Source organism: Lissotriton helveticus, chromosome 1_2 (assembly GCF_964261635.1).
Source record: "Lissotriton helveticus chromosome 1_2, aLisHel1.1, whole genome shotgun sequence".
In the NCBI taxonomy this organism is placed as follows: Eukaryota; Metazoa; Chordata; class Amphibia; order Caudata; family Salamandridae; genus Lissotriton; species Lissotriton helveticus.
Genome location: NC_136058.1, coordinates 453,789,429 through 453,817,159, shown reverse-complemented (window position 1 = coordinate 453,817,159; position 27,731 = coordinate 453,789,429). Strand labels below are relative to the sequence as shown.

The 27,731-nt window shown below is 50.9% G+C and overlaps 1 protein-coding gene across 1 annotated transcript in view; it reads right to left on the bottom strand.

Annotated features, from left to right (window-relative positions):
- LOC144808023 (uncharacterized) overlaps positions 1-27,731 on the bottom strand; it is a 73,111-nt gene that overhangs the window by 27,579 nt on the left and 17,801 nt on the right. The window contains exon 2 of the mRNA XM_078673586.1: positions 3,743-3,807. The gene's annotated coding sequence lies outside the window, so the exon portion shown is untranslated. The remainder of the gene's footprint in view (positions 1-3,742; positions 3,808-27,731) is intronic.

The following is a 27,731-nucleotide window of genomic DNA, read 5'->3' as shown; positions in this document are numbered from 1 at the left end:
GTAAAGGGGTATTTTTAGGGTTCAGGGTCAGTTTTCAGTTTTTGGGTAAAGGGGTATTTTTAGGGTTCAGGGTCAGTTTTCAGTTTTTGGGTAAAGGGGTATTTTTAGGGTTTAGGGTCAGTTTTCAGTTTTTGGGTAAAGGGGTATTTTTAGGGTTCAGGGTCAGTTTTCAGTTTTTGGGTAAAGGGTATTTTTAGGGTTCAGGGTCAGTTTTGGGTTTTTGGGTAAAGGGGTATTTTTAGGGTTCAGGGTCAGTTTTCAGTTTTTGGGTAAAGGGGTATTTTTAGGGTTCAGGGTCAGTTTTCAGTTTTTGGGTAAAGGGGTATTTTTAGGGTTTAGGGTCAGTTTTCAGTTTTTGGGTAAAGGGGTATTTTTAGGGTTCAGGGTCAGTTTTCAGTTTTTGGGTAAAGGAGTATTTTTAGGGTTCAGGGTCAGTTTTCAGTTTTTGGGTAAAGGGTATTTTTAGGGTTCAGGGTCAGTTTTGGGTTTTTGGGTAAAGGGGTATTTTTAGGGTTCAGGGTCAGTTTTGGGTTTTTGGGTAAAGGGGTATTTTTAGGGTTCAGGGTCAGTTTGGGGTTTTTGGATAAAGGGGTATTTTTAGGGTTCAGGGTCAGTTTTGGGTTTTTGGGTAAAGGGGTATTTTTAGGGTTTAGGGTCAGTTTGGAGTTTTTGGGTAAAGGGGTATATTTAGGGTTCAGGGTCAGTTTGGGGTTTTTGGGTAAAAGGGTACAGGGTAAAAATTAAATATAATTAAATTTAAATTACATTAAATTAAATTGATTAAATTAAATTAAAATAAATTAAATTAATTAAATTAAATTAAATTAAATTAATTAAATTAAATTACATTATATTAATTTTAATTAAATTACATTTTAAAAAATATTATATACTTACCAATACTTACGTTGTAATTGTATGCGTTGTAAGGGTATATGCGTTGTAAATACATGCGTGGTAATAGTACTTCGTTGTAATGGATCCTGCGTTGTAAAAATTGCGTGGTAATGGTAGGCGTGGTAAAAGTATGCATTGTAACGTCATACATCCAGGCTGATCATTAGAGTTAGAACTGCTGTGACTACTGGAGCAGACATCTGGAAGTAATGTTGGGTGAAACACTATGAATGGCTGCAGGTTGAGGTGCGACGGAGGGCAGGAACAAGAAGGTTGGGCTTGGATGTGTCCCAGCGTAATTACCAGAGCCTGGGATGAACTCAAACATTCCACCCATCATTTCTCTTATTCCTAAATATGAGAGGTGTGCATAGATATGGGTACTGTGCTCGCTGCACCGCTGGAATCAAGCTGCACCCTAGAGTCAGGGCCCAGATGTGGGTCCCGTGCTCGCTGCACCGCTGGAATCAAACCACACCCTACAGTCGAGGCCCAGATAGGCTGAAACCAGTCTTGGGTTGCTTCTGTTCCGGTCCAGAAAGGATCTGGATTGGCTCTTCAGGCTGGAATGCTCCTATTGGAAGGAGTCTAAAGCTAATTTGCATATGTCTGCTTCCTGTTTGAGGTGGCATTGTGGCCAAAAACCAGTTGATCCCCCTATCTGCCTTGGCCTGGTTGGGACCAGGAGGTGAGCAGGAGTCTAGTGAGGGCGAGGACGTGAGCCGGGGCCTTGTGAGGACCAGGACGTGAGCCGGGGCCTTGTGAGGACCAGGACGTGAGCCAGGGGCTTGTGAGGACCAGTACGTGAGCCGGAGTATGGTGAGGACCAGGATGCTGAGCCGGGGGTCTGGTGGACCAGGATACTGAGCCAGCTCTCGCTCCCTTACAGAGGCCAGACTAAACAGCCGGTTCGTCCTCTCTTCCAGGACCAGGCACGGGCCAGCACATTGATCCAAGGACACCAGAGCCTGGGGCGCTGGACTTGCACCCCCAGTTTTTCATTGTATTTCTCCCTGAAACAGATAAAACTGTGTGAAATCTCCTTGAGAGAGATCCACGTTATCTCTGATCTCACTGGATTCACAATCTGCAGAAAGAGGCTGAGAATGAAAGTCCTTGCACATTAACTGTTCTTCTCTTATCTGCCACGATGCCCAGAAAGGTACCAAATATTTCTGTAGAGTGATCCCCTGAATATTCATGCCTGTACTTTCATATAATACATAAGTGCATTCTGGGGGTTGTAGTATCCGTTACTTCACTAAAGACAGTGGTTTAAAAAATAAACTCCATGCTTGGAGGAGAAGTGTGCCTTTGTCAGGAGCCATCTGGGGCTCGATAATAACTCCGGATACTTTTCAAAAAGCCAGGCGTCTCCTCCTAACCCAACAAGGCAGGTTTAATAACAGCACAGGACAGGCCTCACCTCCTTTGAATCGCCCCACTAGGACAAGACAGGCCTCTCCTCCTACCCACGCAGGACAGGCTGCACCTCCTCTGCATTCCCCTGGACAGACCTCAGCTCCTCTGCACCCCTGGACAGGATTCGCCTCCTCTGCACCCCCCCTGGACAGGCCTCACCTCCTCTGCACCATGGACAGGCCTCACCTCCTCTGCACCCCTGGACAGGCATCACATCCTCTGCACCCCTAGACAGGCCTCACTTCATTTGCACCCCTGGACAGGCCTCACCTCCTCTGCACCCCTGGACAGGCCTCATCTCCTCTACACCCCCCTGGACAGGCCTCAACTCCTCTGCACACCCTGGACAGGCCTCACCTCCTCTGCACCCCTTGGACAAGCCTCCCCTCCTCTGCACCCCCTTCACACACCTCATCTACTCTGCACCCCCCTGGACAGGCCTCAACTCCTCTGCACCCCCATGGACAGGCCTCACTTCCTCTGCACCCCTTGGACAGGCCTCAACTCCTCCACACACCCTGGACAGGCCTCACGTCCTCTGCACCCGCTTGGACAGGCCTCACGCCTCCGCACCCCTGGAGAGGCCTCACCTCCACTGCACCTCCAGCCCAGGACAGGCCTCAACTCCTTTGTACTCCCTTGGACAGGCCTCTCCTCCTCTGCACCCCCTTGGGCAGGCCTCACCTCCTCTGCGCCCCCTTCACACACCTCATATACTCTGCACCCCCATGGACAGGCCTCACTTCCTCTGCACCCCTTGGACAGGCCTCAACTCCTCTGGACACCCTGGACAGGCCTCACCTCCTGTGCACCCGCTTGGACAGGCCTCACGCCTCCGCACCCCTGGAGAGGCCTCACCTCCACTGCACCTCCAGCCCAGGACAGGCCTCAACTCCTCTGCACCCCCTGAACAGGTCTCACCTCCTCAGCACAGTACAGGTCTCACCTCTCCTGCACCCCCTGGACAGGTGTCAGGGTGCAGGAAAAAGGAATCAAAGCTCTTCTTTGACTCGCAGTATCTGCCATTGAACCGGCATTGCAAGGATAACCCGCTCGCAAAAGGTCGCAGGTGATTATAGCGCCGAACTGGGCATTCTCCCCTGTACTACCAACAGGGAGGACAGCGGTGCAAGTTGCCGGCCTAGTCCTGCCCTCCTGGACACAGGCGTGAGGTCTAGACTAGCTGTAAAGTGCGCCAGTTGATTTTAGAACCGAGGCACTTCACCAACTGATTTTCAGAGATTAGTCATGTTCTTTCTGTAGTCTAGTTAGATAGAAATAGTGCAGTTTTGTGCCAGGCTTAGGCGCAGGTTAGAGCACTTCGGTGCATCAGTTACTTCGTTCGGTAATTTAGAACTAGCGAGAAATACCAACTTAAAGTAAATAGGAAAAAAGAAATATAAAGAGAAGAATTAATACTTACCCATTGAATACTTCAGTTTGTGATTTCTTCGTTGCTTGGTTGACGGCGGAGGCTCCAGAAGGTTCCTAAGGGAGAAGTAAGAAGAATTCAGATAAGAAAGTAAGGCAGAGAGTGAAGTGAAAAAGAATAAATTAACTCAGAGTTAAAGGGTGCTAAAATGTTGTTTATAATGCAAGTTACCAAAGAATAAAGTACTTATATTAAAGAATAGAAGAGGAGCAAATGCCATAGGCACTCTGGGTAAGGAAATAGAGAGAGAGAGAGAGAGAGAGAGTAAGAAAGTGGAGAAGGAATTGAAGGACATCAGTAATGGTGTGCTTTTCTGTTACATCGATTTCCACTCATGCTTGCAGAGAGAGAGAGAGAGAGTAAGAAAGGCATAAAACAGAGTACAGCAGAAAGGAAGAAGTAAATTTGAAGAGCCAGAAGGTCAGGCAGTCTCTTCTCTGTCCCATTCCCCTTTCCCCCAGGTGGGTTCGCAAGGCCACTAGTTAACTCTTCAGTTGGTGGCTGGGCTGTGGGAAAACCAGTGGTGGAATTTGGAAAATCTCATTGTTCTGCTCCTTGGACTGTCGGCACTGTGAGTAACCACGACCCTTGACAGAGTGAAGTGCCCACGTCAATACTCACCCGAGCAGAATGGCTAAAGGGTTCAATTTAAAAAATGTAGGAAATATTCTTAAGGAGATTCAACAAGAGTTGATTGGAGTCAGGGGGAAAACTAAGGTAATCAAATTTGAAATGAAGGCCCAAATTTTCCTAACTCAGTGCTCATTGTATTCCATGTGTCGGCCCACTGTCTTCCAGATGCACAATATTGTATAGCTTTCATTTTGTCGTATCTTGATTGTCGGAAGGAGGCACAGGCTACGAATAATGAATTACTGGAGTTGAGGCAAGGGAATCGAGAGCTTGTCACTTACCTGGCCCAATTTAACAAACTTGTTGTAGAAACTGAATGGCCGAAGGCCAAAAGGGCAGCCTTGTTCTATCGGTGTTTGAAAGATGACTTAAAGGATGCTTTGTCACAGATCCCAAATCGCCCTACAGAAGTTTCAGCTTCGATTGATCTCGTTTTAGAGATAGACTATCGACAAAAGGAAAGAAGGGGTTAAAGACGGCGCGAATTTCGGCCCAGTGCACCACGCTTTGACCGGGTCAGAGCAGAGGTTGTCAAATCTGGTGATAAAGAACATGGAGTCGAACCTATGCAAATTGGAACTATTAGAGGCCCCCTTTCCAAAGAAGAGAAAGAAAAGCGTAGACAGAATAATCTATGGCTTTATTGTGGTATCAGTGGACATTTTATAAAAAAGGAATGTCCCAAGAAGCCAAAAACCTTCAAGAAGGAAAACTCTCTGCACCACCAGTAGAAGGAGATGGGCTGGTGGTTGCTAACAAGGATACAACTCCAATTTCTCATCAAGTGGCTAATACTCTACAATCTTCCGCTCCACACCTCATTCTGACGATGACCCTAAGATTTCGAGACAGAGTTCTTTCAGGAGTAGCTGTGATGCTGGACTCCGGTGCTACGGGGAACTTTTGTCACCTTAAATATGCCTCGAAAATTGGTCTGAGGCCTAAAAAGAGAAGTGAGGCAGTTAGGGCTGTTGAGGGTACAAATGTATCTTCCGGCCCAATAACCAGTCAGAGGCAAGTTGTGGAACTTGTCTCTGTCGAAGGTCAAAAGGAAGAGATTCAATTTAATTTGATCGATGCTCCGCAGTTTGGAATAATCCTGGGTTTACCTTGCTTAACTGAACACAACCCAACAATTAACTGGAGTGATCGAACTGTGAAGTTTAACTCAAGTTATTGTTTAGAGAATTGCTTCGGAGAAAAGGAAAAAGAGCAATATGGAAATCCAGCAGCTTTATTATGCGAGCAAAAGATGATGGTGTGTGAGGTAAACTGTGAGTCTTCCGGTAGAATATCAAGAGTTTGCTGAAGTTTTCAGTGAATTGGAATCAAAGAAGTTGCCCTCACATCGGTCGTATGACTGCAAAATTCGATTTGGAACCTGGATCTAACCTTCTTTGTAGCCAAATGTATGCGCTTACTGAAGCTGAAAACCGGCATCTTAAAGATTACGTTCTAAAATACTTAGAAAACGGGTTCATACGACCATCACAGTCCCCCGTTTCTTCACCGTTATTTTTCGTTCCGAAACGTGACGGAGATCTGAAAATGTGTATATATTATTGTGCCTTGAACTAGATTACAATAAAGAATCGTTATCCTCTTCCCCTGATTTCAGTTCTTCTAGATCAACTAAAAGATGCCAAAATCTGAAGTTAGATTTACAGGGGGTGTGCCATTTAATTTGAATGAGAAGTGGAGACGAATGGAAAACAACTTTCAGAACAAAGTATGGATTATATGAGTACCAAGTGATGCCCTACAGTGTGAGCAACGCTCCAGCAGCGTTCCAGTACTTCATTAATGATGTTCTGAAGGAGTTCATTGATCAATGCGCGATTGTTTACATCAAAAACATTTTGATTTATTCCTCATCAGAAGATCAGCAACAGGTCAAAAGAGTTTTGCATTGCCTGAAGGAAAGCGAGCTTTACGTAAAACTTGAAAATTGCGCTTTTGGAGTGAAACCTGTGTATTTCTTGGGATTTGTAATTGCTCCAGAAGGTCTTACCATGGATGCTAAAAAGAATGAGGGGTTCTTAAATCGGCCTACTCCAACCTCTGTGAATGAAATACAGAGCTTCATCGGGTTTGCACATTTCTATCGCAGATTCTTCGAGAATTTTCCCTGAAGGTACCTCAAATTACTAAATTGCTACAGAAAGGAGTACCCTTTTAATGGTCTACCGAGGCAGAAGATGCTTTCCAGTAATTAAAGAAGAGTTTTTCCGCTGCGCCAATTCTGCTGCTTGCGGATCCTACGCAACCGTTTTACCTGGAGACTGATGGTTCTGAACAGGCCATCGGAGGGGTACTTTCACAGAGACACTAAGAGACTGAACAGTTGCATCCGGTGGCATATTACTCTAGAAAATTGCAACTGATACTATTTCAGAAAAAGAAATACTCGCTTTCAAAGATGCCTTCCAAGAATGGCGACATTACCGTCTCAGAGCAAAACATGTGGTGACGGTATTCATCGATCACCGGATTCTTCAGTTTCTGAAGTCTGCCAGAACGCCCACAGCATGCCAACTTAGGGGGTCCCTGTATTTCTCCGATTATGACTTTGTAATAATTATCGGCCGGGCAGAAATAACGGAAAGGCCTTGTCTCGCATTGACACAGATGGAAGAAAGAGTCCCATTAGAGATTGTTGGACTTAGGCCTTTTTGCAGGGTTATCCCTGAACTTTTTACCTTCCTCCTGTATTTTGTCTGACCTATTTTTATTGGATTAATGACTCTGTGCACTTTACCACTGCTGATCAGTGCTAAAGTGCATATGCTCTCCATATTATAAATTAATGTATTAATCAGTGGTTCCATGTTTGGCTATTTGGTTTACTTATCAGACCCTAGTCTAGTGCACTAAGTGTGCCCAGGGCTTGTAAATCCAAATGCTGCTATTGGGCTTGCAGCACTGGTTGTGCCACCCACAGAAGCAGCCTTGTAAAATGTGTCTAAGGTCTGCCATTGCAGAGCCTGTGTGCAGTCTGGTACTGTCATGCTGACTGGGCCAGTGCACCCACTTACCAGTCCCTAAACCTTCCCTTTTCTTCAGATCAGACACCCCTATGGTAGGCAGGGTGCATTGTAAGTATAAGGTAGGGCAAGCCCTGATGTGTGTGGCATGTCCTAATAGTGAATTACAGCCATTTTCGTTTTTCACTATTGCAAGGCTACCTGTTCTCTATAGGCCAGAATGGGCTGTTAGAATTGTTACATTTTATAATCCTAACAGACTCAGAAAACATGGTAGAAAATCGAGTTCAGTAATAGTATGCCTGAACTCAGAATAATAAAATACATCTTTTAGTGAAGCTGGTTTTAATATTCTGTGTTTGCAAATACCACTTTTAAAAAGTAGGTATTTGCTTGCCTAACCTTTCAAGCCTGCCTCTGCTAGTTTGTGTATTCCTTTGTCTGGTTTTGTGAGTGACAGGGCTGGGGGATTCCAAGAGACAGGATGAGTCACCCAGTGGTGAACAGAGAGATCTGCATCTAGATGGGAGGGAGGAGTTGCACCTGAAATCTTAATAGGGCTGTGCCTGCCTTCCACAATGCTGGCTCCACCCCCTGTGGTGCATCTGATGTCTCTGCCCTGCACACTGAAAGAAGAGAAGGAGTCCTGTAAACAAAGTCCTCCAGGACTGTACTTGCCTTCCACAATGCTGGCTCCCCCTCCTGTGGGGTCTCTGATGCTTCTGCCCTGCACTGTGAAAGGAAAGGAGAAGTCTGGTAAACAGAGTGCTTCAGAACTGGTTTGCCTGGGCAAAGGCCTCTCTCCTCTCAGTGATCAAAGGATTTTGTGGTATAAATATTGGGACCCTGATCCCATGAAATTAGATCACCTGGACTACAAGAAGAAACCTTTACTGAGGAGAGAAACCTGAAGAAACTGAGGAGAGACTATTCTCAAGCTGAAGTGCTGCTTGAGGGATTGGCCTGCAGTGGTTGCCGTACTGCCAAAGGAAGGAGAATGGACCTTTGTGTACTTTGCTTTCAACTTGTGAAGAATCTCAAAGGGCTTGGAAAAGAGCTTGCCTCCTGCTGAAGTCTCAGGGACAACATACTTCAACTCCAGCTCCCCAGAGTTCTTTGGAAGTGCCTGCTGCTGTTTTGGGCCTTCTGAGGAACTGCTACACGCTACAGCAAGGAGCTGGAAGTGCGACTCAACGAGAAGAAGTGTGTCGCTGTGCCTGCCATCGCAACTCCGAAGGAGGGTGTCGCCGCTGGATCTGTCACACTGCACCGCATCAGGAGAAGAATCTCACAACGAGGTCGGAGTGTGTTGCCGTCGCTGTGCCTGCCATCGCAACTCCGAAGGAGGGTGTCGCCACTGGAACAGTCGCATTGCACCGCATCGACAAAGAGCACCTCGCATCCCCCGAGAAGCGCGCCGCCGTCGGAGCTGCTGCCGTCGCATCTTGGATGTCGCCGCTGTAGTTGTCGCATCGTGTGGAAGCTCCACGCATCATGGGAGAAGAGCATCACCGCTGGAGCTGCTGCCGTCGCATGTTGGATGTCGCCGCTGTAGTCCACGCATCAAACCGAAAACTTCTCGCATCCCTGAGAAGCGTGCCGCATCTGGAAGATCTTCACGTCTTTATTTATTTGCACCTGAACTTTGCCACATTTCCCATCACTGCGACATTGCTTGTCGTGGAAGCGCAACGCATTCCTAAGGTACATTGCCGCAGAGTGTCGCATCTAAGAACTGAACTGAACTAAGCTTAAATCTACCATCTTAAAGTAATCATAGTGTGTATTTTTGTCGTTTATGGTCTTGTGGTAACTCTATATAAATTTGTAGTGTTGTCACTGAGTTACTGTTGGACTTAGCCCTTTTGGCAGGTTCACCCCGAAACTTTTTGCTACTGCCTAGCCTGTTTCTGTAACCTGGTGTTGGTGATTTTAGGCCTCTGCGCACTTTTTCACTGTGGTCCAGTGTAAAGTGCGTGCACTCTCTGTGTATGTGTGGTGAGCAGCCTGCACTCCCCTAGGAATGCATGGGGAATATGTGTAACCATGGTAGTTCCTTATGTGTGGGGAGTGCAGGGTCGAGTTTGGTATGTGCGAACTCGTGTAATTAAATGCTGCATGATGATGTGCGTGGATTTATTGTGTCTAGTGTGCAAGTGCCACTGTTAGAAGTTGGCATGTCTGGGCAGTGAATGTGAATTGACTGTCTGGCTTGTGATTGGCTGGAGCTGGCTGGTGTGCCTGGCTCCAGGAGTCAGGATGTGTCTGCCCCGGTGGTGAATGGAGAGATCTGCATGTTGATGGGAGGGAGGAGTGTACCTGGGACCTGAATAGGGCTGGGCCTTCACTCCACAATGCTGGCTCCGCCCCCTGTGATGCGGCTGATGTCCCTAGCCTGTCCTCTGAATAGGGAGAGGGGATGAGCCAAACAAAGTGCTACAGGGCTGTGCTTTCCTGTCACAATGCTGGCTCCACCTCCTGTGGAGTGTCTGACGTCTCTGCCCTGCACCTGTGTCACAAAGGAATTAGGGGCCCGATGTAGGTAAAAGGGAATTTCCGATTTCAAAATACCGAGGCGGGCCGAATCGGTATTCTGAAATCGGAAAACGAGATGTAGCAAACAAACAGCGAAATAATAGGGAATCGGTCGGCATCGGTAATGTGAATCGGTACGTACCGAATCGGCATTGACCGAATCGGAAAATACCGATTCGCCTACCACCGATTCGGAACTAGCCGAATCGGCTACCACCGAATCGGAAATAGCTGAGTCGGAAAAATCAGATTCGGCAATTACCGAATCGGAGGTATGAAAACACACCCATGGCCAAAAAGCCCATAGGAATGCATTGAAGAAACCGAATCGGCTAGATCCGAATCGGATATTACCGAATCGGTGAAATCCGAATCGGTATCATCCGATTCGGATTTTACCGATTCGGTAAAAGCCGCTTCAGCCAATGAGGTGGCTCCCCCTCCCCCACCCAAACAGGGAGTGGCAACCCTGGCAGGTGCAGCCAATTAAGAACTTTCTGGAGAGCCAGCCTGAGCTGAACAGTCACAGTTAGCAGCAGTGGGAGTAGGAGGTAGTGAACTTTACAGAGCAAGATGGCAAACGAGAGTGAGAGCCAGAAGTCCAGCCAGAAGAGGAAGCCTAAGTTCAGCAACACCGAGCTGCAGGTGTTGGTTGAGGAGGTGGTGAGGGTGCACCGGCAGCTATTCGGAAAGCTGTCCCTCAATGTGCCAGACAGCACCAAGAGGAGGCTCTGGAGCGCAATCGCCCAAAAGGTCAACGCTGTGGGTGTCACCCCCAGGTCCCTGGACGAGCTGAAGAAGCGCTTCTACGACATCCGCAGCCTGACCAAACGGAAGATGGCAGAGATCCAGAAGCAGGCTGGAGTCACTGGTGGTGGCAGGAACCCGGCGCCACCCCTCACCGAGCTGGAGGAACTGGTCTCCAGCACCATTGAGAGGGAGAGCGTGACCGGAATTGGGACCCTGGACAGCTCAGCCAGAGCTACAGCTACAGGTAAGAGGCATGCGCATCAGGACACACCCTACCAGACACCTCCCCATTAGACACAATGCATAGCCAAACCCCAGCACAGTACTGTAACCAACATACAAGAGACAAGCATCATGGTACATCCAGTCAGCAGAAGGTATCAAAATATGGCAGTGCAGAATCACAAGACATGAAACAGTGGAACACATTCTACGGAGATGCTAGGACATGTGGAATGCTTTAATTGTACTGACTGTAATACATCGGCACTCTATTTACAAATGCTTCTTTGTACCTAGGGGCACCATCAGGCGGACAACCACTGCCAAAGGAGGCAGCAGCACCATCTACCACTGCACTCGCAGGGCCGAGCACGAGTCAGGCTGCCGAGGAGGAGGAGGAGGAAAACACCATAGGGCTGGGTATTGAGGGAGACCTGTCAATTGACTTTGATGCACTTCACTCCCCACAAATGCAAAGCACACCCCCCTTGCAGTTCTCCCCAGAGAACTCCCCGACAAGGGAGCTCTTTCCACCTACACCAGCTCCTGCCACTGTGGCTCCAGTACACCCTGTCCTGGGAGCAGGGGCTCAGGCCCCGGCCAGCACCACACCCCCACCAGTGGCACCCCAGCCCACTCAGCAGGCGGGCAGCAGCAGTACCCGGCGCCGTGCCATTCCCACCACTGCAGACCCAGCACGGGAGGCCAGTGTGTTCCGGGGCCTCGAAGGTAATATGGTGAAGATCCAAAGGCAGCAGGCGAAATCCATCATGGCATGCCAACGCCAGCTCCTGCAGCACAACCTGCAGATGGGGGAAATGGTGAAAGGATTTCAGGCCTTTGTGGATTCCAACAAGGAGGCAGTAGCAGGTTTAGCCAGGCTAACCACTGCCATCACACAGTTATGTGGCAGACTGGAGGAGCAAGAGGTGGTGCGCAGGCGGGATGCCCGGGTGCAGAACCGCTCCTTAAGCCGCCTTGCTGCAGCAACGGCACAACTCTGTCAGCGCGGTGCCAACATGGAGTCTAGTCTGGCACAAAATACCGCAGAGTTGACAAGGGGAATGGCCCGCATCACGACAGCAATGGAGGCCTTGATCATCTCTAACACTGCCGCAAATCCTGCCCTGGACCTGGGCGATGCTGGGGACAGCAGCAGCCGCAGCAGCCCGGCCAGCGCTGCGTCAGAGCCACGCAGGAGCACCAGGCGCTCCGCAGATGCCGCTGGTCATTCTGAAGGGGGTGAGGGACACCACAGTGGGGCTGCAAAGCGCTCAAAGAAATAGCCTAGCAAGGGCGGGTGAGGCAACCTGGACCCTAGACTTTTGTTTTCATTGGTATTACACCTTTTTTTTGTTGCACATCAGTGCAGTAACTGTGTAGCAACAGTATTAAAAATTGCTTATTCAACACAACCATTCACCTGTCTGTGCATTTGTACTCACTCAGAAATAGTTTGCTGTTATCTCCTCACGTCTATATCTGCCATCACTTGGCGTACACACCCCAGCTGGCTGTGTTAGTGGCACAGCTTCGTCGTCATCATGGTCCTCGTAGTCACTCAACTCCACCTCAGTGCCCTTCTTCACCGCAAGGTTGTGTAACATTGCACAGACAGCTATGATTTTGCAACAGGTGATGGGGGTATACTGCCTTGCACCTCCACTCTTGTGCAGGCATCTAAACCTGCTTTTCCAGATGCCGAATGTCCTTTCCACAACATTCCTGGTGCTTTTGTGGGCACGGTTATACCTCCTTTGGCTGGGTGTAGAGGGGTTGAGGTAGGGGGTGAGAATGAATGAGCGGAGGGCATATGCACTGTCGCCTAGAAGGAAAAGGGGTAAAATTACTTACATGCATACATGTATTTCACTTTGCTGTTTTTGGTTATGGGGGGCTGATGATGTGTCTCACCTAGGAGGTATCCTTCTCCAAATTCCCCAGCCATCAGCCGTGCATAGATGCCGCTCTGTTGGAAAATGTAGGAGTCGTGGGTACTACCCGGAAATTTTGCTACCAGGTCTGTGATGGTGCATTTCGCATTGCAGATCACCTGTACGTTGATGGTGTGAGTGGACTTCCGATTGCGGTAGATGTATTCTGTGTCAGATGGTGGGCAAATCGGAATGTGTGTGCCGTCTATGCAGCCAATGATGTGGGGGAATCTTGCCATCTGGTAGAAGTCTGCTTTGGTCTGTACCAGTTCTGCCTGGGTTGCAGGGAAGGAAATGTAGTGGGCCATCCTCTGGATCATGGCATCAAGGAACTTGTGGAAGAACCTTGACAGGCTGCTCTGGGTCACCCCTCCTGCCACAGCGACTACACTTTGATAGCTGCCAGACGCCAGCAGGTGTAGGCAGCATAGCACCTGCACCTGCACAGGGATTGCGTGTGCCCTTGGGGTGGGGTGCTGCAACAGGGGTTGGAGGTCCCTAATGAGGTCTGTGATGGTCTCGGAGTCCAGCCTGTACCGCTGTAGGATCTCTGCATCTGTCAGCATGACCAGGGTGATACGCTGTCTGTATACCTGCTCCTCTCTTTGCCATTCCCTCTCTCCTTGCTGCTGTAGCCGTAGCCGCCTCGCTATGACATAAAAAGCTGCCATCCTGCAAGTTGCAATGCATTTTGGGGCTGTTTTTATGGGTTGGAGTTGGTTACCACCTGATCGTAATCCATGGTAATTACCGAGTGGATTCTACCGATTTTGAGCCAAAATCGGTGTTTCTGTGCCTCCCTACATCTCCCCATCTGTCCGAAGCGGGGATTTTCCCGATCGGTGATTCTACCGAATTGGTAGGTTCTCCGATTTGGCTTCTGTCCGATTCGGTGTCTCTACCGATTCGGTACATGGACCGATTCGGCTTATGTCCGAATCGGTGTCACTACCGATTCGGTACATGCACCGATTCGGCTTATGTCCGATTCGGTGTCACTACCGATTCGGTACATGCACCGATTCGGCTTATGTCCGATTCGGTGTCACTACCGATTCGGTACATGCACCGATTCGGCTTATGTCCGAATCGGTGTCACTACCGATTCGGTACATGCACCGATTCAGTGTTTGCATCCGATTCGGTGTGTTACCGATTCGTACAGTATCCGATTTTCGGTATGTACGTATCGGATTCTTTTACATTCGGTAATCATTCCGATTCGGTTTTCGCTCCGATTTGTACTTTTTTTTAAGCCCTACATCTCGATGCCAGTATACCGATCGGTAAGGGCCCTAAATCGGTATTTTCGGCCGTTACCGATCGGTAACGGCCTACCTACATCGGGCCCTAGGTGTATAAAAGAGGGGCTGTGACCCCATGATTTGGTTCTTGTTTCCTGACTTGAAATTTCCAGGGGCGTGCTGCTACTGGGGCCCAGGGGAAGCCTTGCCTCCCTGGGACCTGCACAGCCCCTGGATTGCTGGAGGACTTCTTTCTGGACACCCTCCTGCCCTCTTCACCTAGGAGGACTTTGTTGCTGGGACCCTCCATGTTGTGTGGGTCATTTCCTGGGGCTCTTGGTGATTTCTGGGCCCCCAGCGCCTTGTGGGTGCTTTATCATGGTTGCTGGGCAGAGCGCTGTCGTTTTCCCTCGGGGGGAAGCGCCCCTGCCCTTTTGCCGGCAGCGCAGGTGCCACCCCGCTTATTTTAATGCCCCCGAGTGCGCAGGCACCCACCCTGCATCTTCGTTTTCTTGTGGAAATTATTAAGCATGCCAACCCCTTTTTATATGCACCTTAACGGGTGCCCACCCTATTTCTACCTTTATTTTGTACTTCGAGGGTGCCTACCCCTTGTTATCCCCCAAAAAGTGCTGCCGCCAAAGCTGCGGCATAGCAGGAAGTCAGGTAGTCGATGCCTGAAGCGGGGCGGGACTTCTGCTGGAAGACAGGAAGTCCCCGCCGCCCGAGATCTGCCCGGAGCCTCGCCGGCTCCATTTAGAAGTGAAGTGAGGAGGTGGCAGCGGCCGCCATAGGCAGCGGGGGGCTCCCGAGAGGAACAGGGAAGCCCCGCACCACAAGCGAAGTATGGCCGCTGCTCCAGGGAGCGAGCAGAGCCCGCCCGAAGTCCTGCCTGAGGTCCGGTGAGTGAGGCAGCCTTGATTGATGTCAGAAGCCCCCGTGGGGGCAGGGGGGCAAAAGGTGCTCGCTGCACCACTCGTGATGCCGTGCAGGCACAGCGCTGGATCCCTCCTTTTTTGTCAAGCAGCCCCAGCCTGATAGTGGGGCTGCTCCAACGATGGGGCTAATTTGATTTAAAAGCCCCCAGTGCCTGACTGAGGCACCACGGCCAGGGTGCCTTTAGGGCAGCCCCGGATGGCAGTGGGCCGCCCCAACGTTATTCCTAGAGCCAGAGGGCTCCCCCATTGGGGGTATTTCTTTCTTTAAGGAGCCAGAGTGCTCCAATGCACACAGTTGTTTCAGAGCCAGAGGGCTCCAACGCGGTGCACTGTTTCTTCCAGAGCCTAGAAGGCTCCAAAAGTGCGCAATATGTTTTCTAGAGCCTGAGGGCTCCAGCATTTGGCGCAGTTTTGCCCCTAAGGGCCACTGAGGGCCCATGTTGCAGTTTGCTTCACAGCTGCCCAGCAAGTAGTGGGCAGCTGCACCGTTTAGGTTTTTCTTTCTTGGGACCTGTCTCTGGACTCAGGAGTGAGTCGCACTCCTTCGCCCCTACCTTGGTCTTCCACAGCTGAGCAGCACTTAGTGCCAGCTGCAGCGTTTAGGCCCTGTTCTTGTCCTCAGCTGCCCAGCAAGTAGTGGGCAGCTGCCACGTTTACGTTTTGGAGCAGTGGCGCAACCGGGACCTTGATGTGAATTATGTGCTAATGCTTTGGGTGTTAGGAAATGTTCTGTGTGTAGTATGTTTTGCGCACCCTGTGTTGGAAGCCTCTAGATATGATGTATGCATAGGAGGTTGTTTTACCTGTTTAGGTATGTTAGGGAGATTGTACCTCCCTGTGTGATTTACCCCCTAGTGAAAGGTTTTACTTAGGTGGTGAGGGTCTAATGTAGTTAGACTGGTTGGATACTGTGTACGATGGATTTCATGGCACAGACTGTTGCAAGTGCAGTGATTATCAGTGTTTACTGACTGTACGTTCTATGACCTAATGTTACTTGTAGGTTTTAGTTCACCTTTACCAAGTTCACTTTGTGATGATCCTGACAGTGGTCCATGTGGCCCTGTCCTGTGTACATAATCCCTTGTAAATATTGCCCGTGTCAGTTGGCACAATGTACATCCTGTGATTATTATTCTGATGTGTTTTGACAATACAAAAGGCTCTTTTTGATATAACCTTGTGTGGAGTTCCTTTTGTGGGGGGCCTGGGATGTTGTTGCTGGTGGGTGCGTGCACAAATGCTTTACAAATTGCCTCCGGGATAAGCCTGACTGCTCGTGCCAAGCTACCAAGGGGGTGAGCAGGGGTTATCTTTGGCGTGTAACTTTCTTGCCCTGACTAGAGTGGTGGTTTCTGCCTGGCTTTGGCGCAAGCCTCAGCCAACCAGAAACCCCATTTCTAACAGTTACTGTATGTGGTCACAGCTGCTTAACTTACAACGCCTCTGAAATAAGCCTTGACTGCTCGGGCCAAGCTACCTAGAGGGTGAGCAGGGGGTATTTCAGGAGTTTAATCCCCTTATCCTGATTAGAGGAGAGGGTCCCTGCTTGTCACAAGTGCCTACCTGTGCCAACCAGAGACCCCCAAATCTATCAGAGATCAAAAGATAATTCCTGAAACTAAGATCGTTGGAGCCACTAGTGAGAAAACTCTCGTAGACAAGGTGAATGAAGCCTTAACTTCTGAAGAAATGCGGACCTGGGCAGAGAAGGAGTCAACTTGAGAAATTGTCGATAGATTACCGTTTCATTCCAAGACCTTGTACTAACCAATCAAAGAACTTCAACAACAAGCATTGATCGACTGTCAAGACAGTCCATTGGCTGGTCACCCTGGAATCTATCAAACGGAGGAGTTATTAAGGAGACAGTTTAGGTGGCCAGGGTTGTCCAAAGATGTTCGAGTTCATGTGGAAGGCTGTGAGATTTGTGCAATGGGGAAGACAGATAAGCTGGCTCCCCAGGGTTTATTGAGACCTTTGCCTACCCCTCCATTTTCCTGGCACACTGTGACTATGGATTTGATTGTTGAATTGCCTTCGCGGAACGACACCTGACCAGGCCGGAGTGTATAGTGACAATACTGAGGACAACAGATGATGACACGGAACGACCCCTGACCAGGGCGGAGTGTATAGTGACAATACTGACTACAACAGATGATGACGCGGAACGACACCTGACCAGGGGGGAGTGTATAGTAATAATACTGGCAGCAACAGATGATGACGCAATGGCCTGCATCTTTAAGTGGAGTTGATGTAACATTTGAGTATGATCCGACTCTCGGCATTCAAGAATTTATGCACTATACACAAAATATACCACAAACTCCCAACATCCTACCCACTGAGGACTAAAAGAGAGTCTTCTATACAGATGGCTCTGCACGTCATGTGGTTGTTATGTCTCAGAAATACTCAGTGACATGTGCTGCATGCAGGGAAATTGTGAAAACGCCAAATTCAAACCACTATAGACTCACATTAAAACCTTTGGCGACCGCACTGCACAGCTCACAGATATTCACGCCTTGCTGCTCACATGACAGAAGGCTGATCCATCCATTCCCACACTGATAGTGTCAGATTCATCCTTCCGTGCAAAGGTACAATGTTGATTTAGCGCAATGGCATTTGAAAGGTACCAGAGGTTCAAAATGGAAACCCATTAAAAATAAGCAAGCACAAGGTAAGCGGTTTTCTTTTTTTAATTTAAATGTTCCCTCATCGTCGGCTGTTGACTCCCTCCCCACCCCACCCTGCCCCACCACCTTTACTTCACGGGCAGCTCCTGTGCATAGATTCCTCATAGTGAAGTTAGATGAGTTGCAGCGCACAGATCCCGGATAGGCCCCCGGATAGAAGAACGCAGCTCAGCCCCAGGGCCCCCAGATAGAAGGGCCCAGCTCAGCCCTAGGGGCCCCCGGATAGAAGAGCCCAGCTCAGCCCCAGGGCCCCCAGATAGAAGAACCCAGATCAGCCCCAGGGGCCCCGGGTAGAAGAGCCCAGCTCAGCCCCAGGGTCCCCGGATAGAAGAGCCCAGCTCAGCCCCAGGGCCCCAGATAGAAGAGCCCAGCTCAGCCCCAGGGGCCCCGGATAGAAGAGCCCAGCTCAGCCCCAGGGCCCTGTTGGACACGGCTTCGTGGCGTGGTCCGACCCCTTCCGCATGGAGGGCCCAGAACGACATCGGCCCTCCATTTACCTACTATCGACCCCCCTGACACGCACATTCACGAACCATCGGCGAGAGCAGCCTCCCCGGCCACCTACAACTCTCCCCCTCCCTGGAACCTGCTCGCCAACGCTGCCCGCCTGGCAACCTGACCAGGCCACCCTTTCCGGCCCGACTCCATCTTGGGGCCATCACGACCCGAACACGTGGCCGCAGCCATCCCTGGCCCCGGCCCCAGCGAAGCCCCGACATCGAGGCACCAAGATCCTCCTAGGTGGTAAAGTGGCCACTTGACAAGATCCCGGAGGAGGAGAGTTTCGATGGGCCTCTAGCCGCCCCCGGACGCCTGGTATCGATCGCTCTCCAGCCTCCCTGGGCGCGGCCTCCACCCCCCTGCTGGGTGTCTGGACACCTTCATCCCGGCCCCTCTGACCCCCAGACGCGAGGGTCCGGACATCAAAGCCCTCCAGTCCTATATCTGGGCCAGCCCTGGATTAGGACGGTAGTTGTATCTTGGAGTCGAAGCCCTGCTGACCTCGTCGCGGCTGATCCTGATCCGAACTCTTGCACCTGGAACCTTCGAGGCCCTGCTGACGCTGTCGCGGCCTGACCAAGCTGAACCACCTTCGAGGCCCTGCTGACGCTGTCGCGGCCTGACCGAACTGAATCATCCTCGAGGCCCTGCTGACGCTGTCGCGGCCTGACCAAGCTGAACCATCTTCGAGGCCCTGCTGACGCTGTCGCGGCCTGACCAAGCTGAACTACCTTCGAGGCCCTGCTGACGCTGTCGCGGCCTGACCAAGCTGAACCACCTTCGAGGCCCTGCTGACGCTGTCGCGGCCTGACCAAGCTGAACTACCTTCGAGGCCCTGCTGACGCTGTCGCGGCCTGACCAAGCAGAACTATCTTCGAGGCCCTGCTGACGCTGTCACGGCCTGACCAAGCTGAACCACCGTCGAGGCCCTGCTGACGCTGTCGCGGCCTGACCGAACTGAATCATCCTCGAGGCCCTGCTGACGCTGTCGCGGCCTGACCAAGCTGAACCATCTTCGAGGCCCTGCTGACGCTGTCGCGGCCTGACCAAGCTGAACTACTTTCGAGGCCCTGCTGACGCTGTCGCGGCCTGACCAAGCTGAACCACCTTCGAGGCCCTGCTGACGCTGTCGCGGCCTGACCAAGCTGAACTACCTTCGAGGCCCTGCTGATGCTGTCGCGGCCTGACCAAGCAGAACTATCTTCGAGGCCCTGCTGACGCTGTCGCGGCCTGACCAAGCTGAACCACCGTCGAGGCCCTGCTGACGCTGTCGCAGCCTGACCCCTTGAACTATCCACGCACCAGTGGGTGCCAAGACTGTCCCGCTACCCCCTTTCCCCGAGACCAAGACTTTACGGATCCCTCGATCCTTGCCCGCTATCCTGCCAAGAACTTGCTTTGATTACTTATATAAAGATTCTTGTGAATATCCTTCCTGTGTGGTGTCGATCTGTAAGTAGTGTAATTGCTCTGCTGTTACGATTGTAGGAGAGGAGCCTCGCCAAGGAGGCCTCCCTACGGCGCTCGGCCTATTCCGAAGAGAGAGGTGGGTCTCGGGACGGACAGTCAGACACCTTCTGTCTCCCCTGGGGTCGCCTTTCCAACAGGCCCCCCGACAGAAGAGCCCAGCTCAGCCCCAGGGGCCCCCGGATAGAAGAGCCCAGCTCAGCCCCAGGGGCCCCGGATAGAAGAGCCCAGCTCAGCCTCAGGGACCCCTGGATAGAAGAGCCCAGCTCAGCCCCAGGGGCCCCGGATAGAAGAGCCCAGCTCAGCCCCAGGGTCCCCGGATAGAAGAGCCCAGCTCAGCCCCAGGGCCCCAGATAGAAGAGCCCAGCTCAGCCCCAGGGGCCCCGGATAGAAGGACCCAGCTCAGCCCCAGGGGCCCCTGGATAGAAGAGCCCAGAGCAGCCCCAGGGGCCCCCCGGATAGAAGAGCCCAGAGCAGCCCCAGGGGCCCCCCGGATAGAAGAGCTCAGCTCAGCCCCAGGGGGCCCCGGATAGAAGAGCCCAGCTCAGCCCCAGAGTCCCCTGGATAGAAGAGCCCAGCTCAGCACCAGGGGGCCCCCGGATAGAAGAGCCTAGCTCACCCCCAGGGGCCCCTGGATAGAAGAGCCCAGCTCAGCCCCAGGGGCTCCGGATAGAAGAGCCCAGCTCAGCCCCAGGGGCTCCGGATAGAAGAGCCCAGCTCAGCCCCAGGGCCCCCGGATAGAAGAGCCTAGCTCACCCCCAGGGGCCCCTGGATAGAAGAGCCCAGCTCAGCCCCAGGGGCTCCGGATAGAAGAGTCCAGCTCAGCCCCAGGGGCCCCGGATAGAAGGGCCCAGCTCAGCCCAGGGCCCCCAGATAGAAGAGCCCAGCTCAGCCCCAGGGGCCCCGGATAGAAGGGCCCAGCTCAGCCCGGCTCCTGCAGAGATTCCCTCCAGGATTATTCAGTCTATTTCTACAAACACAGCAGAAGGTGCTGACAATCTCCTACCTGAGCAGAAACCTGTGCAGACGTGTCCAGGCGCTCTCCTCCTCCTGGGGGCCGTAGGGGGGGGGGGCAGATCTGGGGTCTGAGGGGCAGGGGGAGATCTGGGGGGGCTGGTCTGGGGGGTCTCTGAGGGTCTGAAGATGAAGGTCGCTGCACACACAGGCAATGGATCCTTCTTCCTCGGCTGCCGGCTGCACACAGGGGGGAGAGACAGGAAGTGATGTCACCGCCGCTGCTGGTGCTGTCTCTGCCGCCGCTGACCCGGAAGAGGAAACCCTTCTCCTTCCATCCCATGTGCAGCTCAGTGTTTCATCTGCAGGCAAGGAGCGCCCTCTGGTTGCCGCTGACGGAACCGCCGCCTCCAGCAGGGAAACAAGCATTGGCGCCTTCAAATACTCAGACATGGGTTTTTTAAGACACTCACAGTCCATGACAGGACTCACAGGGATCCTCTGTGAGACTCCAGCAGGAGCAGGACACTTCTAGTTCCTGTTTCTTCAACAAACACCAAACTGGATCCATCTTCACCTAGTTTTGAGTCAAACCTGAGAAGTGTCCCTGGAGGGGATGTAATTCAGTGTAAATTCAGGCATCCTTAGCTCTTTGAAATTTTAGTTTTTGTTTCTGTTTTGTTTCTTGTGCATCGAGGTCTGTACATAAGACTGGCTTCTCTGAGCCACAGCAGGGCCCAGAGCTGCACACCAGTGTGTGTGTGTGTGTGTGTGTATGTCTGTCTGTCTGTGTGTGTGAGAGATGTATGTGTGTGAGATGTGTCAGTCTGTGTGTGTGTGTGTGTGTGTCTGTACATAAGACTGGCTTCTCTGAGCCCACAGCAGGGCCCTGAGCTGCACACTAGTGTGTGTGTGTGTGTGTGTGTGTGTGTGTATGTCTGTCTGTACGTCTGTGTGTGTGAGAGATGTATGTGTGTGAGATGTGTCAGTCGGTGTGTGTGTGTGTGTGTGTCTGTACATAAGACTGGCTTCTCTGAGCCCACAGCAGGGCCCAGAGCTGCACACTAGTGTGTGTGTGTGTGTGTCTGTCTGTCTGTATGTCTGTGTGTGTGAGAGAGATGTGTCAGTCTGTGTGTCTGTCTGTCTGTGTGTGTGAGAGAGATGTATGTGTGTGAGATGTGTCAGTCTGGGTGTGTGTGTGTGTGTCTGTACATAAGACTGGCTTCTCTGAGCCACAGCAGGGCCCAGAGCTGCACACCAGTGTGTGTGTGTGTGTGTGTGTGTGTCTGTCTGTCTGTATGTCTGTGTGTGCGCGAGAGAGATGCATGTGTGTATGTGTGTGTGAGTGTGTGTGTGTGTGTCTGTCTGTCTGTATGTCTGTGTGTGTGAGAGAGATGTATGTTTGTGAGATGTGTCAGTCTGTGTGTGTGTGTGTGTGTGTGTGTGTCTGTCTGTCTGTCTGTATGTCTGTGTGTGTGAGAGAGATGTATGTGTGTGAGATGTGTCAGTCGGTGTGTGTGTGTGTGTGTCTGTACATAAGACTGGCTTCTCTGAGCCCACAGCAGGGCCCAGAGCTGCACACCAGTGTGTGTGTGTGTGTGTGTCTGTCTGTATGTCTGTTTGTGTGAGAGAGATGTATGTGTGTGAGATGTGTCAGTCTGTGTGTGTGTGTGTCTGTACATAAGACTGGCTTCTCTGAGCCCACAGCAGGGCCCAGAGCTGCACACCAGTGTGTGTGTGTGTGTGTGTCTGTCTGTCTGTATGTCTGTGTGTATGAGAGAGATGTATGTGTGTGACATGTGTCAGTCTGTGTGTGTGTGTGTGTGTGTGTGTGTCTGTACATAAGACTGGCTTTTCTGAGCCCACAGCAGGGCCCAGAGCTGCACACTAGTGTGTGTGTCTGTCTGTATGTCTGTGTGTGTGTGAGAGAGATGTATGTGTGTGAGATGTGTCAGTCTGTGTGTGTGTGTGTCTGTACATAAGACTGGCTTCTCTGAGCCCACAGCAGGGCCCAGAGCTGCACACCAGTGTGTGTGTGTGTGTGTGTCTGTCTGTATGTCTGTTTGTGTGAGAGAGATGTATGTGTGTGAGATGTGTCAGTCTGTGTGTGTGTGTGTCTGTACATAAGACTGGCTTCTCTGAGCCCACAGCAGGGCCCAGAGCTGCACACCAGTGTGTGTGTGTGTGTGTGTGTGTCTGTCTGTATGTCTGTGTGTATGAGAGAGATGTATGTGTGTGACATGTGTCAGTCTGTGTGTGTGTGTGTGTGTGTGTGTGTCTGTACATAAGACTGGCTTTTCTGAGCCCACAGCAGGGCCCAGAGCTGCACACCAGTGTGTGTGTGTGTGTGTGTGTGTCTGTGTGTGTGTGAGAGAGATGTATGTGTGTGAGATGTGTCAGTCTGTGTGTGTGTGTGTGTCTGTACATAAGACTGGCTTCTCTGAGCCACAGCAGGGCCCAGAGCTGCACACCAGTGTGTGTGTGTGTGTCCGCCTGTCTGTGTGTGTGAGAGAGATGTATGTGTGTGAGATGTGTCAGTCTGTGTGTGTGTGTGTCTGTACATAAGACTGGCTTATCTGAGCCCACAGCAGGGCCCAGAGCTGCACACCAGTGTGTGTGCATAAGACTGGCTTCTCTGAGCCCACAGCAGGGCCCAGAGCTGCACACCAGTGTGTGTGTGTGTCTGTCTGTCTGTATGTCTGTGTGTGTGAGAGAGATGTATGTGTGTGAAATGTGTCAGTCTGTGTGTGTGTGTTTATACATATGACTGGCTTCTCTGAGCCCACAGCAGGGCCCAGAGCTGCACACCAGTGTGTGTGTGTGTGTGTGTGTCTGTATGTCTGTGTGTGTGAGAGAGATGTATGTGTGTGAGATGTGTCAGTGTGTGTGTGTGTGTGTGTACATAAGACTGGCTTCTCTGAGCCCACAGCAGGGCCCAGAGCTGCACACCAGTGTGTGTGTATGTGTCTGTCTGTCTGTATGTCTGTGTGTGTGAGAGAGATGTATGTGTGTGAGATGTGTCAGTCTGTGTGTGTGTGTGTGTGTGTGTGTGTGTGTGTGTGTCTGTACATAAGACTGGCTTCTCTGAGCCCACAGCAGGGCCTAGAGCTGCACACCAGTGTGTGTGTGTGTGTCTGTCTGTCTGTATGTCTGTGTGTGTGAGAGAGATGTATGTGTGTGAGATGTGTCAGTCTGTGTGTGTGTGTGTGTCTGTACATAAGACTGGCTTCTCTGAGAACACAGCAGGGCCTAGAGCTGCACACCAGTGTGTGTGTGTGTCTGTCTGTCTGTATGTCTGTGTGTGTGAGAGAGATGTATGTGTGTGAGATGTGTCAGTCTGTGTGTGTGTGTGTGTGTGTGTGTGTGTGTGTGTCTGTACATAAGACTGGCTTCTCTGAGCCCACAGCAGGGCCCAGAGCTGCACACCAGTGTGTGTGTGTGTGTGTGTGTGTGTGTGTATGTCTGTCTGTATGTCTGTGTGTGTGAGAGAGATGTATGTGTGGGAGATGTGTCAGTCTGTGTATGTGTGTGTGTGTGTGGGTGTGTGTGTGTGTGTGTGTGTGTGTGTCTGTCTGTACATAAGACTGGCTTCTCTGAGCCCACAGCAGGGCCCAGAGCTCTCCAAAAGGCTTGAAAAGTATTTGTGAGCCAGGCCTTCCTTGATTATAGCTGCACACGTGTAGTTGTGTTTCCTCCATGAAGGACATGTTTTTCCCTCTGGAGAATCACACTGACCGCCCCTCTATCAATCTTAAGAGAGCTCCCTTCTCTTTACCTCTCTAGAAACAGACTTACCCCTGTCTGCCATGGCAGGAGTACATCTTTCATAATTTGAAGGGGCTGAGAAAAGATTTGTTTTTACCAAATATGTTTGTTGATGTGTCCGAACTGTCAGGGCCTCTCGTCCGGAACAGTTATCCCCGATAGAAGATTAATTCACACATATAACAATTTATGCAATACACAAATATATTAAAGGTGTAGAGCCAGCTTTTGTGAGCAGTAAAAGTGACGTTTATGCTGGTAAAGAAAGACTATCAGTGCTTTTATGTTGAAAGAAACATAGAAATCGCTTTGTGAATTGCACCTCATGTTTTGCGAGGATGTTTGAGTGACACAGACAAAGACACCACATTTTCCTTTGTGTTGGACAAGTTTTCAAGTTTGATCAAAAGAGGTAAACTCAAGCTACGTAAATGCAGACTAGCACTATGTTGGAGGGAGATTCTGGGTTCTGTATTTTGCCTCTGTGCCACTCGTTTCTCTGGTATTTCTGTGCCCTTGCCTTTTGTTCAACTCGGTGTTGTGCCCTTTTGCCTTCTGTGCCACTCATTGCACCCTCAATTTTGTGTCCCTTTTCTTTCTGTTACCTTTGTTGTCCCTCACCGCCCTCGCAGCTGTGTCCCCTGCGTCCCAGCCCCCCTGACTGCCCACTGCCCATTCGCTGCCCCCACCACCCAACTGCTCCTCCCTCCCACCTCCCCATATATGCCAGCCGCTGCGCGGCCGCGCCGCTGGCGCACCAAAGGCACGCCTAAAGGCGTGCCCGTCCGTGCCTTGACCACGCCCAATGCCAGAACTCCTGTCCCCTGCACCCGCCACGATGACCGCCGCCACTACGACGCCAGCACTCTGCGTGCTCTCAACTCCGGACGGCACCACACCTGCTTCAAGGCCGCCCCGAAACGCACACACGGCCCCTTCACCTGTCGTAACTGTAGCTAAACCAGCCTCAGAGCAGACGAACCATTCGCCAAGAAAGACCCCAACCATCTCCAATGCATACTACTGAACACCCTCTCCGCACGCAAGCATGCCGTCGAGCTCTGGGACCTGCTCGACACAACATCCCCGGACTTCGCCTTCCTGACAGACACATGGTTTAACGACTCCTCTGCACCCAACATCGCCATAGCCATCCCAGACGGCTACAAGATCGCAGAGACCGCACCAACGGAGTCAGAGGAGGAATCACCATCGTCCACAAGAACAGCATCAGGGTCTCGACTAGCACCGACGACGCGTTCAGCACCGCCGAACAAATGCATTTCCAGATCCACACAGACCCTAATTCCACCCTCAGAGGCACCCTCGTCTATCAACCCACCGGACCCTGCCCCCAGTTCAGCGACTCCATCGCCGACTTTATCAGCACGCTCACCCTGACCTCCGCTGACTACATCCTCCTAGGAGACCTGAACTTTCACCTTGAGAACAACAATGACAACAACTCCACAACCCTGATCGATAACATCGCCAACCTCAGACTGAAGCAACTCATCACAATGCCCACCCACTCCACTGACCACACACTCGACCCCGTCTTCTCCTCAAGCCCGTACGTCTCAATCAACAACACCACCGAACTCCTTTGGACCGACCACTGCTGCATCCACTTCGCCTTCCAGAAACCCACCACACACCATCGCACCCACCAGATCCCCCGCCGCTGCTGGAGCAAACTCACTGAAGACCAATTACATGCAAACCTCACTGTCAGCCCACCCACCGAACCCTCCAACACCGACGACGCTGCCCATAGCCTCAGATGCTGGATCGAGGACTGCGCCAACTCCCTCGCCCCACCAAAGAAACCCCCCCACAGAGACACCAGCAAGAGGGCCAGCTGGTGCACCCCAGAACTCCTAGCCTCCAAGCAAGCCTGCCGGAAACTAGAGAAGAAATGGCATAGTGAACAAACTCCGGACAGCCACGCAGCATACAAGGACGCCATCTGCAACCACCACCACCTCATCAGGGCGGACAAGAGGGGACAGGTCGGGTTTGTAGAACGGCCTGGGGTAGTATTATGAAGCCTTAAAAAATTACCATTTTCGGCTTCTATAGTGAGGGGCTATGATAGAAAACATAGCGTTAAAATGGCCGCCGCGTTAGAGAGGAAAAACAGTGCCCTCTGCACACGCGCAAGGGGATAGCCATACTCGACCACTTCAGCTGAAAGAAATTAGGTAAGAGCTACATAAATAGATGAAGGACAAGCCCTCACCAAAGGGATGAAGATAGACGAGACGTACCCGTGGAAGTAAAGAACCGGTGTAACGGAGATAAGCGGGAGAACGGCAACTAATTAATTTAGTGGGTTATTCTGCCCCCCGGTAAGGTCTTGGCTAGAGGAGGGGAGAGAGAGGTCAACCATACACCTCTGTAACATATAGATTAGGACACCGAAGCGGCAGGTTGTGGTTATGGGTCCTGTCTGTTTTTAAATCTAAGCGGCGTGAACAGGACGGCGAACAGAACCAGCCAGAGGCACAGATGAGACCTTGTTTACGGCGAAATATAGTTATCCCCGCCCTGTATTTAAATACCGCGGACCATACAGGGGAGAAGATTTCGGGCAATTAAAATAAGTTTAAGACAATATAGAAGGGCAAATAGAGAGTGAGAGCCACAAAGCGAATGAAATAAATAGATAAGAACCGGTGGCACATTCATTATTATTGTTTTCCCACTGTAGAAATCATCGAATTTAATAAGTCTGTACCAGGACGCGAGAGACGATCCGGAAAGATAGTTCAACCACGGGGAACGAGGATTATCCAAGATTTTAAGGTAAGGGTGGAAGTAAGGGAAAGACCCTAAAGATAGAGTAGTAACAACAGAAATAAGAAATAAAATCTACTCCCTTTTTGATAAATAGGAACCCACATGAAACAACTATGAAGTGTACCTACAGGAATATCAAATCGACAGCTACTAAAAACTAACCAACTAAAGAACAGAATTTTGAGTCTGGTTTGGCTGAAAAATAGAGGTAATGCTTATCCATCAACTTAAATCCCAATGTAAATATGAAACTGGAGCTATGGTTTAGACCCAATTCTAAATTTCCCGCATAACAGGATTTTTCTGCTCACGACGTATGAAGTGGTGAAAGATCGGGTGAATGCGAGGAATCTATACAATACACTCTAGAGGTCAGTGGACTTATATATGCTTAAGGACCTCTCTATATAGTAAAACTGGTCACTCACTATACCATAATGGAGGGACGAGAGATGACATAAGTGGAGAGAATTGTGACTTTATAGAATTGATCCCCATTACATATAGAAAAGATATTGTGATTGATATACGATGAAGATGCAT